This window comes from Canis lupus, chromosome 17 (genome assembly GCF_011100685.1).
Source record: "Canis lupus familiaris isolate Mischka breed German Shepherd chromosome 17, alternate assembly UU_Cfam_GSD_1.0, whole genome shotgun sequence".
In the NCBI taxonomy this organism is placed as follows: Eukaryota; Metazoa; Chordata; class Mammalia; order Carnivora; family Canidae; genus Canis; species Canis lupus.
In genome coordinates this window covers 24,155,187-24,172,506 of record NC_049238.1, presented here as the reverse complement: position 1 = coordinate 24,172,506, position 17,320 = coordinate 24,155,187, and the positions used below count along the sequence as shown (strand labels likewise).

The following is a 17,320-nucleotide window of genomic DNA, read 5'->3' as shown; positions in this document are numbered from 1 at the left end:
TCCCTCTCTACTCCTCCCCTTGCTGGCGTGAGGCATGCGCTCATGCTTGCTTGCTCGCTCTCTCTCTCTCTCTCTCTCCCGATAAAACACTTTTTTAAAACAGAAGAAATTATGTCTCAGGAAAGTAAAATTCATGTCCACCGCCTTCTAATAACAAAAAGCAGAGTTTTGAAGATGTGAGAGGTACGGCAAGAAGTGTGTGACATGCAACATCTCTTTTAATCCTCCCACCTCACAATCTCCATAGCAGAAAAACGGCCCAGTGACCCCTCTTTAAAGTGAGTAAACAGGTTAAAAAATAAAATCCCCTGCTCTAAACTACAATGACAGTAAATGCTACCATGGGATTCAAGCCCAGCAGGCTAAATTCAGAGTTCAAACTGTTAATGGATAATTTAAACAAACAAAAAGATAACACTGTGTCTTCCATACAAATATAAAATGAACATCTATGATTTTATTTAACTCGTTAATTACAGAACAAAAAAGACATTTCATTTGGTTCAAAAGTAAATGCAAACAGTACATATAGGCAATCAGAAATAGTGAAACAAATCTGCTTAATAAATCCAACACTAAGGACGCCTGGGTGGCTCAGTGGTTGAGCGGCTACCTTCCGCGCTCAGGGCCTGATCCTGGGATCAGGCATCAAGTCCCACATTGGGCTCCCTACATGGAGCCTGTTTCTCCCTCTGCCTATGTCTCTGCCTCTCTCTCTCTCTCTCTCTCTCTCTGTGTGTGTGTGTGTGTGTGTGTGTCTCATGAATAAATAAATTTTTAAAAATAAAAATAAAAATAAATCCAACACTGGCTTCCTCCAGAAGAGGACTACATCTCCAACCAAAACAAAATATTTTGCATGTCTAAGGACAAGAATAATCTGCATTGCTGTTATTCACAATTTACAAAGTTGTAAAAACAATAAAAGCTGTAGACCCCATAGATTAGATCTATAGGAAAAGTGCTCTAGACATCACCTAATTTCCAAAGAAGATCCCCAGTAATCCTTTTGGTTATTCAAAGATTTGCACAGATCTTTCTTGTATAGCTCTTAACCACTATGAATAATGCCTATTTCTCCTTTTATTTTTTTTAAGATTTTATTTATTTATTCATGAGAGACACAGAGAGAGGCAGAGACACAGGCAGCAGTCTCTCCACAAGGAGCCTGATGTGGGACTTGATCCCAGACCTCAGGATGACCCCCTGAGCCAAAAGCAGACGCTCAACCGTTGAGCCACCCAGGCATCCCCCAGTTCTCCTTTTAGAAGAGAATTCCACAGCTACAAAATCTGACAACCTCTAGAAAAACTGAGGCTTCTCCAGAAAACTAATCTTTCACTAAGATACATTTTTCTCTATCATATACTAAGCTAGAAATTTAGATTCACTATGAATTTATAAATAAATTTACATATATTTATATATAAATACAGAAATAAATAATTGGATTGTCAAGCGTCTTAAAAGACCTAGAATTATTTAGGGTTTGGTTTTACTGAACAATGACACACACAAAGTTACTTTCTGGAGAAATAAAGACAGGATTAAACTATCACTTCCAAGTAAATGATCTAAAATTAACTTCTTAAGTATCTTACTGGCCAATTTATGTATCTTAATTTCTACTCTATGTTTTCTTCCATTAAAAAAAAAAAAAAAACAGGGAGATCCCTGGGTGGCTCAGCGGTTTAGTGCCTGCCTTTGGCCCAGGGCGTGATCCTGGAGTCTCGGGATTGAGTCCCACGTCAGGCTCCCTGCATGGAGCCTGCTTCTCCCTCTGCCTGTGTCTCTGCCTCTCTTTCTCTCTCTCTCTCTCTCTCTCATGAATAAATAAATAAAATATTTTTTAAAAATTCTGTTCAACTTCTACCTCTGGTAAAATCAATTAGATGTACTACCCCTACTATTTCAGCTAAGTGCAACTAAAAACCCTGCACATCATATAGAAGACAAACAAAAGACGACTCTGAAGTGGAAAGAAGACATACCAGCTGGGGACCTGGGACCCATGGAACAACATGGTGCTGAGTCCCCTGGGTTTTCCTTTTTCCTTGTAGATCACAAGGACACAGAGGTTAAGAAGCCAGTTATCCAGAAATGCCAAAGGGGGTTAGACAAAAAGGTCTTTGCTCTTTCAAAGGACCAAGAAAAGATCAGCAAAGCAAAACAGAAAACTTTTAGACAGCAACTACTACACTCCAGCCAAAAATCATAGACAAAGCTGTGGCCCATCCCTACCCATGACAGCACAGGCCAGGCAGGGAGCCTAAACTTGCACTTTCACCAGGCTGTAATGTCATACCTCAATATCACCTCCTTCCCTTACCCAACCTCTAACCCCTGCAGGGATGATATCAAAGGCTAGACTTTCTTCCCTGCCAAGTGGGTTTAAGACTCCCTTTCCCAAGGAGAGAAAATGAGTGAAAATATCAGTGAGGGTGACAAAACATGAGAGACACCTAACTCTGGGAAATGAACAAGGGGTAGTAGAAGGGGAAGTGGGCAGGGGGTTGGGGTGACTGGGTGATGGGCACTTTTGGGGGCACTTGGCGGGATGAGCACTGGGTGTTATGCTATATGTTGGCAAATTAAACTCCAATTAAAAAAAAAAAGACTCCCTTTCCCAGCCACACAATGTCTATGGAGGGCATCTGTGGAGAGCCTAGACTTATATTCCCATGACAGTTACAAGGCACTCCTTCCCATCTCCATGGGGGTGATATGAGGCAAGCAAGGCCTGGTAGAGGCAGGACTTTCACCACCCTCTAGGGTAGGAAGGCCATCCCCCCCAGCAGCGTCAGCAGAGTCCTATAAAAGGGGGGTTGGGTGACTGAAACGACAGTTAAGGATGCAGAGTAGTATTCAGGGGAAGCCTAGAGGGGATCTGAAATGCCCACCTCTGCCAGCAGCAATGAGTCCCACTTTGTATGTAGATGGACAAATTCCTGGAAAGCATACAAGTCACCCAAAATGAAATAGATCATTCGAACAGCCCTGTAACTATTAAGGAAATTGAACTCATAATTTAAAACTTCCAGAAAAAGAAATCTCCTGGACCAGATTTTTTCACCAGAAAATTATACCAAATTTTTAAAGAGGAATTAACAGGGCACCTGGGTGGCTCAGTGGTTGAGCATCTGCCTTTGGCTCAGGTCATGATACCAGGGTTCTGAAATCAAGTCCCACATCAGGGTCCCTCAAGAGGAACCTATTTCTCCCTCTGCCCATGTCTCTGCCTCTCATGAATAAATAAATATTAAAAAAAAAAGGAATTAACGCAATCACTTAGAGAAAACACAAGAATAGGGAAGAATTTCCAATTCTGTTTACAAAGCTAGTTATTACTCTGATGCAAAAACAAGAAAAAGATAGTATAAAAAATGAAACTACACATCAATACATGAATAGAGACACAAAAATCTTTTTTTTTTTTTAAGATTTATTTATTTGTTCATGATAGACATAGAGAGAGAGAGAGAGAGAGGCACAGAGACACAGGCAGAGGGAGAAGCAGGCTCCATGCCGGGAGCCCAACGTGGGACTCGATCCCGGGACTCCAGGATCGCGCCCTGAGCCAAAGGCAGGCACTAAACCGCTGAGCCACCCAGGGATCCCCCGAGACACAAAAATCCTTAACAATGCAATAGCAAACAGAATTCAGCAGTATATAAAAAGTTGAAATTTTTAAAAAGATTTTATTTATTGGGGATCCCTGGGTGGCTCAGTGGTTTAGTGCCTGCCTTTGGCCCAGGGCGTGATCCTGGAGACCCAGGATTGAGTCCCACATCAGGCTTCTTGCATGAAGCCTGCTTCTCCCTCTGCCAGTGTCTCTGCCTCTCTCTCCCTGTGTCTCTCATGAATAAATAAATAAAATCTTTAAAAAAAAAAGATTGTATTTATTTATTCATTCATGAGAGACAGAGAGAGGCAGAGACATAGGCAGAGGGAAGAACAGGCTCCATGCAAGGAGCCTGAAGTGAGACTCTACCCCTGGACTCCAGGATCACACCCTGAGCCTAAGGCAGATGTTCAACCACTGAGCCACCCAGGTGTCCCTATAAAAAGTTGAATTTAACCAGAGATGCACGGTTAGTTCAATATTCAGGAACGAATGTAATCCACAATATTAACAAACTGGGGGAAAAAAAATCCACATGACCATACTACTCTAGATAGAAAATCAACTGATAAAATTCAATACCTGTTCATGAGAGAAACTCTCAAAAAAAAATGAAATAAAGGAGCACTTACAAAAAACCTACAATAAACATTACTACACTTAATGATAGAAGACAAACTGCATTATCCCTATTACTGGGAACAAGGCAGGAATGTCTACTCTCACCACTCTAATTCATCACAGTACTAAAAGTCCTAGTCAATGCAGGGAAGCAGGAAAAGGAAATAAAAGCCACACAGAAAGAAGAAATAAAACTGTCCCTATTTGCAGATGAAATGATGGTTTCCACAGAAAACCCCAAGAAATCTACTTTAAACACTTCCCAGAACTAATAAGTGAGTTCAGCAAAGTTGCCGATACAGGATAAACATTTTTAAAAGCAACAGCATTTCAAATGAAAAAGTAACCTACACAAGAAAATTTTTGTAATTTACCATATATAAAGGGCTTGGATCTAGAATATATAAAGAACTTCTACAACTCAGTGAAAAGGTAAATAACCCAATTTTAAAAATGGGCAAAGGATCTGAACAGACATTTCTCCAAAGAAAATATACAAATGATTAATAAGCACATGAAAAGATGTTTGACATCCTTTGCCATCAGGAACAAGCATATTAAAACCACAATGAAATACCACCTCATGCCTATGAGGATGTTATAATATTACTTACCTAGAATGTCCCTATAATCAAAAAGACAGATAATAAGCATTGGTGAAGCTGTTGAGAAATGGGAATACTCACATACTGTTGATGGAACTGTAAAACAGTACAGCCTGGAAAAGAGGGTAGCAGTCCCTCAAAAGAATAACATAAGATGAAAACAGAGAATGAAGCAAACCCTAAGAGACTCTAGGAAACACACTGAGGGCCATTGGAGGGGATGTGGAAGGGGGGATGGAGTAACTGGTGATGGGCATTAAGGAGGGCACTTGCTGTAATGAGCACTGAGTATCATATGCAACTGACGAATCACTAAAACTAATACACTAGTTTTAAGAAACTTAAAAAAAAAAAGGAAAGAGAAAAAAAGAGTGTGTTGACCATATGACCCAGAAATTCAACTCCTAAATATATACCAAAGAAAAATTAAAACACACATCTTACACAAAAACTTGTATTGGAATAATCCTAGCAACATTATTCATAACAGCCAAGAAGTATTTGTCAACTGCTCAGTGGCCTATCCATACAGTGGAATACCTCATCATTCAGCCATAAGGAATGACACACTGATACATGCTACGACATAGATGAATCTTGAAAACACGTTGAGTGAAGGAAGACAATCACAAAAGACCGCATATTGTATGATTCCACTTATCTGAAATGTCCAGAACAGGCAAATATGTAAGACAGAAAGTAGAGTAGAACTTGCTTAGGGCAATGGTTGGAGGAAAGGGGAGTGCCATTGCTAATAAACAGCGGACTTCTTTTCAAGGTGATGAAATGTTCTAAGGGCACCTGGGTGGCTCAGTGGTTAAGCATCTGCCTTCAGTTCAGGTCATGATCCCGGGGTCCTGGGATGGAGTCCCTCAGTGGGCACTCCGCAGGGAGCCTGCTTCTCCCTCTGCCTGTGTGTCTCTCTATCTGTGTCTCTCATGAATAAATAAATAAAATCTTAAAGAAGAAAGTGTTCTAAAATTAATTGTGGTAATGGTCATACAATTCAATGAATATATTAAAAATCACTGTCAAATCCACGGCTGCATTCTTTGTAAAAATTGACAAGCTGATTCTAAAGTTCATGTGGATTTGCTGGGGAAACAGAATAGACAACACAAACTTGAAAAAGAAGAACAAGGTAGGAAGACTCATACTTCCTGATTTCAAAACTTACCACAAAGCAACCGTAATTAAGACAGTGCCCCACTATCATAAGGCTTGACATAAAGATCAATGCAACAGAATTGAGAGTTCAGAAATAAACTCATTTGTCTACATAGCCACGATATGACCCAGGAACTGCACTCCTTGGCATTTATCCCAGTGAAATGAAAACTTAAAGTTCACACAAAAACCTGTGCATGAATGTTCTTAACAGCTGTATTTAAACAGCCAAAAATCAGAAACCACCCAACACATCCTTCAATGGATACAACCACACCAAAGACTAAGGATCATAAGGAATACCAAACAAGGAAAAAGAACAAACTGTTGATACATGCAACAACTTGAATGAATCTCCAGGGAATTCTGCTAAGTGGAAAAAGACAATCCCCAAAGGTTATACACTGTATAATTCCACTTACCTAACATTCCTGTAACAGCAGAATCCTAGAAAAGGAGAACAAATCCGTGGTTGTCAGAGAATGGGGTGTGTGGCCATGAAAGTACCACACAGGGAACCCCTATGGTGAGACTGTTCTGGATCTCGGCTAGATCAATGTCAACATTCTGGTTGTAATACTGTACTAAAGTTTTGCAAGCTGCTACTATTGTAAAAAACTGAGTAAAAGCTACATGGGTTCCTTTTGTATTATTTCTTACAACTGCCAGTAGCTCTCCAATTACCTCAAAATAGTCTTAAAAGGAAGGCAGAGGAAGATTTCATCACAGACAATAGAGGAAAAGGCAATGTGGCCACAAACACAAAGACTGGAATGATGTGGCCACAAACCAAGAAATGAAGGCAGTCACCAGAAGCTAGAAGAGGCAAGGAACATAATTCTCCCTCTGGAACCTCTGGAGCTGGCACAGTCCTCCCACACTTTGACCTCAGCCACTAATTCTGATCTCAGACTTCTGGCCTCCAGAACTGTGAAAATATAAATTGCTGTTGTATTAAGCCACCCAAGTTTGTGGTATTTGTTACAGCAGCCACAAGAAACTAATATAAATACTTATCTCCCAGGAATGTTATAAAGAATCAACAAATATGTACAGAAAAGGCCCTGGAGAAGTGTGAATTGCCACTGCAAAAGAAAACCAAATAGAATTTTAGAGTTCTTAATTCAAAATAAGAATATTAACACCCCTAATTTTTGAGAGTTAAAGAAATCTGAGATAAAAAGAAAAATAAATATACTTTCGGGAACAATTATGTCCAATGTAGGCTGAGTTCCCTGAAGATAAGCCCACTCAATACACAAGAACTATTTATAACAGTAGCTCTAGGAAAGATTCAGTCTTGATTAACTCTGACTTCTGAGGTATTTCTTCTCGGAAAGAGAAGGTAAATTGAGCTGGCTTCATTACAACCATAAATAAACTAAGCAAAATAAGGTTACTCTAGCACCCCCTAGACTACTCTAGATTTCAATCCTGCTTCTATACTTCTCTTCCATTCTTACAGAGAACAAAGGAAACATAATTCTCTTTAATTTAATCAATTGGTCCTAATTAACAGCCATGCTGAAAATACAATTTAAGTTTAAATTTGTAGTTATTCACATTAACAAGTATGTTACTCCAGCAATTCACAAACTCTCCAGTTTGAATACTATATCATAAAATATCATTATGTGTATGTTTATAACACAATAAAAACCAGGAATATATTTTTACTGAATTTCAGAATGATATAATGGCACATGATATTAAGAGTGCCAAAACAATCACAATCACAACACAGAAAAGGAGAAAAGGGCAAAAGGATGTCGCATTTAAATTAATCCCACATCACAGGGGCACCTGGGTGGCTCAGTCAGCTAAGTGCCTCTTGATTTCAACTCAGGCCATGATCTCAGGGCATGAGACTGAGCCCCACAGGGGGCTCCTCACTGGGCATGTTAAGATTCTCTCCCTCTGCCCCTTCCACCCCCTTTCCTTCTCTAAAAAGGGAGGGAGGGAGGGAAGAAGGGAGGGAAAGGGGAAAAACTCCCACATTATAGAGAGAACCACTCTAAGCAGCCACAGCAAATAATGTTCAGCATAGATATTCAGAAACTTTGAGCATAACTTGTAATACAAAGCATCCTCTTGTTCAAATAATAATCTCTTACACTTAAAGTCACATAAGTAGAGTATATTTTAAATTTAAACTGAATTAAAACAGGCATTACAGCAGCCTCTGGAATTAGACTGCTTAAGTTCAAACCTATGTTACTTAACCTTTCTGGGCCTCAGTTTCCTCAAAGCTAAAATGAAAATTAGAATTGTTTTAACCTCATAGGAGAATTAAAGGAATTACAAACTTACGGGCACTTGGAACTAACCCAGTATGTAGTAAGCACTCAACAAATATGAACTATTACATTATTATTAATAGTCACCACGATTGCCTATGGACCTCAGGTTTCACAGCTGTCATGCTTACCTTTCAAATCACAGAAAACCAGAAGAGACAGAACCTCAGTGATCTCTGCACAGAAGGCATTGATTTATCCCCCCCTCTAGGCAGTAAACTCAAGGACAGGAACCATGTCTTATTCAATTCTGTCCCCATCACCAAGTCCACGGTAAGTGTCCAAAAATGTTCAAGTTAAATAAAATTTTGGTGTTCAAGCCACTCCTAGTTACCCTCATTTTCCTTGTAAGCCCAGAGGCATTTTTTTTTTAATTTAAAAGCGACACAATTAAAAACAAAAACTTAATTATAAGAAAGCATTTGTATTACAATACAATAGCAGAGATAATAACAGCCACAGATAAAGCTGGCTTCCCCAAGATACCTAAACATTCCTGTGGGGAAAGAGCTGCTATCTGAGCTAAAAACAACCCTTTCCCTCCACACTTCTGATCACACAGAACCCTACGAATGGCTGCCACCACTCACTTCTCCTCCTCATTCTCTCATTCCTAACTTCCACCGTTATTTGCTTTGACACCTGTAGATAGCAGCTCACCACACCCAAAATCCCTGCTCCATGCATTTTCCCCGGGGGACTGACTATACACTTAAAACATAATAAAGTGGAGGTGAGCTCTTATTTGAGATGGAAAACTAAGGGTAGCAGAAGTCTTCCCTTTACTGTCCCCAGAGCAGCAATCAACTTCCTGAGAGGAAGTGAACAATTTCAGTTTTCAGAAATCTCAACTGTAAAAGACTGAGGATAAAGTGGTTAATCACCCCAGTCAGCTTTCACTGATGGTGCCCCTCAGACATCCCTTGCCTCTAGGGTTATCAGAGGAGCATCCCCATATCCCCAGTGCCAGATAGAGAGGACCAGATAAAGGTGCAATGAACACTTTGTCATATTGGACTGGAGTTCACCAAAGCCTTCTACAAGCTTTACCCCAAAGCTACAGGGAACTCACCACAGGCTTTCCTCAGCTCCACTATTACACATAAAACCTTACAGCCAAAGGGATCACAGTAGCCCTCACTATCTTAAGAGCAATTAGCTTAAACTGGAAAAAAAACCACAGTGATTTCTCTTAAACTGGGACATTTCACAATGATGAAAAAGACTGGATTAGAATTCCCCCCCCCCAAAAAAAAATGAAACACAATATAAATCAATTTTCATAATGTATTTTATATGAACCAAAATTTAGGTTACACTTGCAACTATGTATTAATTCGTCGGACAACGAATTAACAAGGAATTAGGACTTAACTTTGTAATCAAACTGTAAAAGGGCATGATCTGACGATTCTGATTCCACATTTGCCTTTTGACAAGACAATTATAACAAAAGAAAAATTCTAGGTTTCATCATCTATTCCCCCGAAGCCTCTTATACTGCTTTTTAATTTTTTTTTCTCTAAGATTTTATTTATTTCTTTGACAGGGAGAGTAAAGCAGGGAGAGTAGCAGAAGGAGAGGGAGAAGCAGGCTCTCCCCTTAGCAGGGAGCCCAATGCACAGCTTGATCCCAGGACCCCAAGCTCATAACCTGGGCTGAAGGCAGATTCTAAGTGGCTGAGAGCCACCCAGGCACCCTTGAAATTCTTATAAAGGATCTCTTTCATCACCATTCCTGCTGGTTTTCCAAAAGTTAATTGGTTTAACACTGCTAAATTCTCACTAGCACCCACAGAACCACTGCCCAACTCAACATAACAGGAAGAACATTTCCAACACTCCAGAAGGCTCCTGGAGGAACCACCATTCTGACTTCTATCACCAGGAAATAGCTGTACCTATATTTGGACTTCATTTAAATGGAATCATATGGTATGCAACCTTTTGCCTGTCTCATTATGGCTACTGTGGGTATATTGGTAGTTCATTCTTTAACTGTTTTTGTAATGTTTCCTTTCATAAACATACCACAATTTACTCATCTATTCTGCTGCTAATGTACCTGGGGTTTTGTCTAATTTTTAGCTATTATGATTAAAGGTTCTATGAACATTCTTTTACTTTTTTGGTAGACATACACAGCCATTCCTCTTGGGTATATCTAGAAATGGAACTGATGGATCATAGGTAAGATTAGAGTCACAGCTTTCCAAAATGATTGTACATTCCCACCAACATGTATGAGATTCAATTGCTCTACAATTCTGGCATTAACAATCTTTTTAATTTTAGACATTCTGGAAGGTGTTTAGTAGCTCACTGTTTTAATTTCCATTTCTCCTTCTGGAGTCTCCATTTGGGACTAATAATGTTGCACACCTTTTTCTATGCATAGAGACCATTCAGAGATCCTCTAGTAGAAGATCCTGTTCAGAACTTCTGTACATCTTTTAAATTGTCTTTGTCTTATTAATTTTATACATACAAACACACATCCACATACATATTTTGGGTAGGAGTCCTTGGTCAGATATAGGAACTGCAAATTTCCTCTTCCATTCTGTATTTTGCCCTTCGTTTTCCTAATAGTATCTTTAGATGAAGAGTTCTCAATTTTAATGAAGACTGTGGGAAACGTATCAATCACTGTCACAGTCATTGCTTTTAGAGTCCTTTTTAAGAAATATATTCTAGTAGTACCAGGGTGTTCGTTCTTTGACTTGTGCTTATGCTTTGAACAGTTCTCAACCCTGCTCTGAACGCATGAAATCCTGCATCTTGGGACGCCTGAGTGGCTCAGCAGTTCAACATCTGCCTTCAGCTCAGGGTGTGATCCTGGGGTCTCCCCCATCGGGCTGGGCTCCCTGCAGGGAGCCTGCTTTTCCCTCTGCCTATGTCTCTGCCTCTCTCTCTCTCTCTTTCTCATGAATAAACAAATAAATCTTTTTAAAAAATCCTACATCTTTACAAGGTTTCCAGTTTCACTTTGCAGTCAATTTAGAACACATTCTCTTGTGATATGTTGTCAGATACTAGACAACTCTAGGTTTATGAATGACTGAAGATCAGTTTTACAACTAGAGAATTCATGTGGGATTACTTCCATATTATAATGGACTTCTATACATGTATATTAAAAACCTAACATATCAACAGATGTTAGGTGATTCGTCCCACTCCCTTTGAGTGGCTTTGCTCCAGCGGAGCCACCTTTACACTAGACCCTGCTGACTTTTACAACATAATTGAGTTTTCTGTAGTCTACGAAACCAGAAGCCTACAGGAAGCTATAAACCTGGTTCTATTAAATCTTATTGACTCAACAACCTCAAAGGGTTTACAATTCTCTCAAAACCCAGCAACAAAGAATTTTCTTAAATGAATTAACAGCACCTCCAATCTGCAACCATATTGTTCCCAAAAAACAAAACAAATAAAAAAACACCTGACTCTTTACTTGCTTAGCAAGTGTTCCCCTCTCCCATCCTATTATTCTTCATACCCAGTCTTCCATTCTGCTTTCAAATTGTGTGTGGTGGACTCTGATCTCTGCTCTGTCAGTTAATGCCATGGTTCACTCCCTCACTACCTTTTGCTTGGAATATGGAAACTGGCGATGCCTGAGTGTCTCAGCAGTTGAGCATCTGCCATCGGCTCAGGGTGTGATCCCGGAGTCCTGGGATCGAGTCCCGCATCAGGCTCCCTGCATAGAGCCCGCTTCTCCCTCTGCCTATGTCTCTGCCTCTCTCTGTCTCTCATGAATAAATAAAATCTTTAAAAAAAAAAAAAAAAAAAAAAGGAATATGAAAACTGTCCTAAGCTAGTCTCCTTACATTCTTTCACCATGTCACCAGTCATCTCTCCAGAATACAAAGTTGATTATATTACTCATTTGATTAAGATCTTTCTACAAGTCTCACACCCCACATGATAGTCACTCTCTCAGCTGAGAATTCGCAATCTTTCCTGTGTTCTCTCTCAGCAACTACGGCAAAACTCTGGTCTGACCCCTGGACACCCATGTACTCTCACTCACCAGACTCTCCACTGCTAACTCCTCCGGCTAGAATCCCTTTCTCCTTTACCCTGCAGTTAGCTCCCTTCTTATCTTGGCCAGGGCCACCCCAACAAAACCAACTATTCTCTTGTATGTGTTCCCACAGCTATCTGTACTCACCACAACTATATCTAAGTCCTTCTCACATTGCATTAGTTAATTATTTATCAGTTTGTCTCATTCACTGGTCTACAAACTCCTGGACCTAGGACTTCTCCCTGGACTTTCTGGAGCATAAGGTCAGGAATTAATTTTTATAAGCCAAAGACGTGGCAGGTCAATTCTATAAAGGCTCAAAGAAAGAATCAATGTCCCAGCCACTTTTATTCATATCCTTTTTTTCTCTATAAGTAGATACTAGAATACTTTATACAAATATGTCAAAGCAGTGAACCTACCATAAGTTTTCTTTCAAAAATCACCCCGCAAGTTATTCTTCTCATTTAATAAAAACTAAAACCTTCCTTAATTATTGATTTGTGCTTCCTGTTAAAAAATTAATCAACCTTTTGTTTTGCAATGATTTTTTTTAAAGATTTATTTATTTATTCATGAGAGACAGAGAGAGAGGCAGAGACACAGGCAGAGGGAGAAGCAGGCTCTATGCAGGGAGCCTGATGTGGGACTCGATCTCCGGTCTCCAGGATCACATCCTGGGCTGAAGGCGGCGCTAAACCCCTGAGCCACCCGGGCTGCCCTGTTTTGCAATGATTTTTAAAATAAAGGGTGTCAAAAGTAGGATGAATATACCACTTAACCAAAGTAACTCTAGTTATCACCATAAAATCACTATTGGATGCCAATGGAATCAAACACGATTACTAACACAAAAGATCACAAACAAAATATTTCATTGAAAAATGTATTCCTATATATCCCCTTAACACATACTAAATTTGTATGATATAGGAAGATGGTATGCATGATGGTAAGAACACAGTTGTTCAATTTGGTGCCTCAGTTTCCTCATCGGTAAAACAAAGATGAGAAAGTTGCTAGGTGACTCAGCACACAGAACGTCCTTGGCTGCATAATCGCACAGTAAGAAGTAACCACAAAGTAAGAAATGTCACCTGTTATGCCTCCATTTTTCACTTTTTTTTAAAGCCCTTTCATTATATATTGTCTTGGTTTTTTTCCATCACAAATGTACAATGAGATTGTTTGGACAAGAAATGCTTTGCCCATTTCAGAGATAAGATACTGACAAACAGGTTGTTATATGATTTCCCTAACATATTTTAAATGGCAGAGTAGGAACTAGAAAGCACAACTACCCCAACCCCAGGCCAAACTGACCAAATCCCTCCAGGTAGCATTCTGCAATAAAGTCTTTGGGGTTTTCCACCAGTGTTTCCTCTTGGTGGTGAGCAACGGCCAGCCAAAACACCTGGTAGGAGAAGATGAACTAGGTCATTCGCTCAAATTAAAAGGTAGGAGAAGCCTCTTTCATAGTGCCTGACACACAGTGGGCACTCCAAAGGCAGGAACTACTGATGACTGAAACACAAAGTGCTACTATGCTTTCTCGGCGACAGAACAAGGCACTCTGCAAAAATCAAGCCTGCTACCCAGAAAAAAAAGTCATTTGATATTATGCTTACCTGTCACATCAAAGTATAATGTGGCAACAAAAACCTTCTTAAATAACAACTTTTATAAAACGGATAATTTCCTTTTAGTCTCAAAAATCAAGTTTTGCAAAAAGGATTTTCACTAAGGCACTTTTTTTTTTTTTTTTTGGAAAACAACTATGTTTCATTACATATCTATGCCCAAATAAGCAACATTAATAGACCATATTTCATCTCTGGAAGGCCTTCACCGTGCTTCCCATCGCTTCCCTAGGCTTGAACGGAATCCCAATCCTCAGCCTCATCTACAGCCCCGTGCACGAATACAGCTAGTGAGCTTCGAAGGCAGAGCCAATATTCCAGGGAACCCACCTGAAGCAGGTAGGCAGGTAAGCACGAGGAAGGAAGCCGTCTCTAAGTCACTCCAGTGCCCTATGTTTTTGATCCTTCCCTTTCATAGGCAGGCAGAAGCTAAGACACACGTTAAGGGTCGGACTTGACATCAGCTCCCGGCTGGGGCCTACCTTTCCTTTCGTGGCCCCACCGCCCTGGCACCTTTGGGTGCAGGCATCTGGCGCCTGAAGGAGACACTGGTTAGGGCTCCACGGCCCACGGCCAAGCCTCGCACGTGGCGGACACTTGGGGACGTTTTGCACCTGTGGTTTAACAAGGCAGCTCCGGGACCCGTCCCGGTCGGGGGCAGGACGGTCTCGACGGCAATCTGTGAACGCCGACGGGACACCTGGCCCGCCCCCTCCCCCCTCCCCCCCGCCCTCCTCCCCCCTCCGAGCCGGCCCGGGCCGGCCTCGAGCCCCCGACGCCTCCGCCCGCCTGCGGGCGCCGCGTCCCCGCGCCCCACCCCTCACCTGGGCCCGCGACGCTGCCACCTGCGTCGGGCCCCCAGTTTCTGGTCAAGTGACCGTTACCTGGGCCACAGCCCGGGGAGGCCGGCGGCTCGGGGGCAAGCGCGCGTGGGGCGGCTCCCCCTCCGCCAACGGGGGGATTCCCCCCGGCCGACGCCGCCATTTTACCGGCGCGGAACCCCCACCTGACAGGTCAGGCCTCCCACCTGTGACCAGCAGAGGACGTCGCGCTTCGCCGTAGGGGGCGCGTGGACGCGCTGAAGAATCCGCGGGGGTCACAACCTCGGAGCAGAACCCGCCGCTAATTCATCCCGAAGCGGGGAGGCGTCCGGCCCGTCGCCCTAGTAATGCGTCCCGGCAGGCTCCGTCCTGATTGGCTGCGGGCGCCGTGACGCGGCGGCGTCCCCGGCTGCGTGGGAAGCCCGGGTCCCCGGCGCCCCGCCCCCGCTCCCCTGCGGGGGGAGGGGGCACCCGGGACGCCCTTAGTCGAGGGCTCCCTTAAAGGGGCCGCGCACACGTCCTCGCCTGGCCTCGGGGAGAGCGGGGCGGCGTAGGGGCGACAAGCAAGAGCGGTGAGAAACCCACGGAGGGCACTGTCCCAGGGAACCTACTCGTCCAGCCAACCCTTAAGAGTTTCACAGTGCAAAACAGAAATCTGGGGGGAATTTCATTTACAAGCCTAATTTATAGCCTGAGGTCCCGGGGGCAAATCAGTAGTAGAACCAGTTCTAGAACTCGGGCTCCTGATGCGCAGGGCCAAGTGCTCCCTTGCAGGCACAGGATTTCCCCACTCCTGGAGAAACCCGCTCCTCCGAGCCCCGCGGCCCTGACGTCACGCCCCTGGTAAAAGGTGTTCATCACTTTCTACTGCGGCGGACCTACTAGACCCGAAAGCTCCGTAGTGGTGAGGACTGTGGTTAAACCTCTACGTTTCCTACACTGCGCCTTCTCCTGCTGGCCTTCGACAAAGATTCACAGAGTAAAAAAATATATAAAACATAATAAACGTCACCCATCACACACATTGCCATGTATGTTTATGCATTTTATTCTTTTATTCTACAAGGCACGGGGGCGGGGCGAGGAATGGATGCTCTTGTTTTTTAAGCGGAAAGTTCGCGTCCTGGCAAAATGTATAGTGTAATAATGGACATCCAGATGTGGGATGCATAGCTTCAGTAAGGCTGAATTAACAACACCCACCCTCCACCACCACCACCACCACCCAGATTTCTTTGTGAATCAAAAGGAGCTCCTTTTCCTAAATCAGCTTCACAAACTCTCCAATTTTGTGCGGATTGAGATATTTAAGATGTGCAAAAATTGCGGTGGAAAAGGAACAGCGGAGGAAAAGACCACTACAAAAGCCAAGTCTGCCAATTATCTCTATAACCTCAGACCTCATTTTTACTTTTAAAATAAGATTTCTAGAATAAAAGATCTCGATTTTTCCCCCCATTCCTACAAGTTTTTAAGTTTTTTGAGGTCAGAGACCAGAGGAGAAACCCTGAAGGCACTAGAGCAGGTTTTTGAAAGCAAGGACTATGTAAAAAGTTTTATCTTGGTATCTCTGTAACTCCTGGAACTGAAGAATAGAACTCTATGTATTTGAATACAGATGTTGGATAAGATTAACTGACTTGAATGAATCATCCTGGGTGCTCTGTTGGTTTGTTTGTTTGTTTGTTTTCACTATTTCACCTTCTAGGCTTTGGCCTTTCTTGGGGACCTAAAAGAAAGGATAGAAACTGTAGAATCTGAGGCTATGCACTCCTATTAACCCAAAATACTTCTGATACCCACCATATTTGTGAGTTTTCCACACCACACCGCTCTCCAAGTCTCTGTGGACACCAATGGGGTGTGCTCCAGTATAACTCAATTCCATAGTAACTACTCAAATTTAATGCAGACCCCAAAAGTCAGGGGCCCAGTCCCACAAGAATGCTCCCCACTTCAGACACTAATCAAAAGTTGGGGTCTCCAGTACCTCTGACCATGCAACTATTAACTAGAGGTTCCCACAACTCCCCCTGCTCTGGTTCTAATTTGCTAGAATCAGCTCACAGAACTACTGTGCTGTGTTTACATTTTCTGGTTTATTGTAAAGGATACAAACTCAGGAACAGCCAAATGGAAGAGATGCATAGGGCAAGGTATGGGTGATGGACACCAACTCAGAAGCTCGCAGAATCCCATTGTTTAGGGTTTCTTAGTGGAGATTTCATTACATAGATATGATTTATTAAGTCTTAAGTCTTTGGTCATCTCTCATTAGCTCATCCTCCAACTCCTATCCCTTCCCTGGAGGTAGGACAGTTAGGTTGAAAGTTCCAAACCTCTAATCACATAATCAGTTCTCCTGGCAACCAGCCCCCACCCTCCAGGAGTTGGTCATTAACATAAACTCCTATGGAAAGAGGCTTGTTGGGATACCTGAGTGGCTCAGCAGTTGAGTGTCTGCCTTTGGCTCAGGGCGTGATCCCCGAGTCCCACAAGGGGCTTCCTGCAT

The 17,320-nt window shown here is 42.2% G+C and overlaps 1 protein-coding gene across 4 annotated transcripts in view; it reads right to left on the bottom strand.

Moving 5' to 3' along the window:
- The window catches only part of LCLAT1 (lysocardiolipin acyltransferase 1), a 192,605-nt gene extending 177,415 nt beyond the window's left edge, over positions 1 to 15,190 (bottom strand). For 2 of the 4 annotated variants that reach the window (XM_038561190.1, XM_038561193.1), the window contains exon 1: positions 15,015 to 15,190. The gene's annotated coding sequence lies outside the window, so the exon portion shown is untranslated. Of the gene's footprint in view, positions 1 to 6,437; positions 6,556 to 14,317; positions 14,436 to 15,014 lie in introns of those variants that run through there. The other 2 variants (XM_038561192.1, XM_038561191.1) reach the window with 2 other exon arrangements.
- Between the last annotated feature and the right edge of the window lie 2,130 nt (positions 15,191 to 17,320).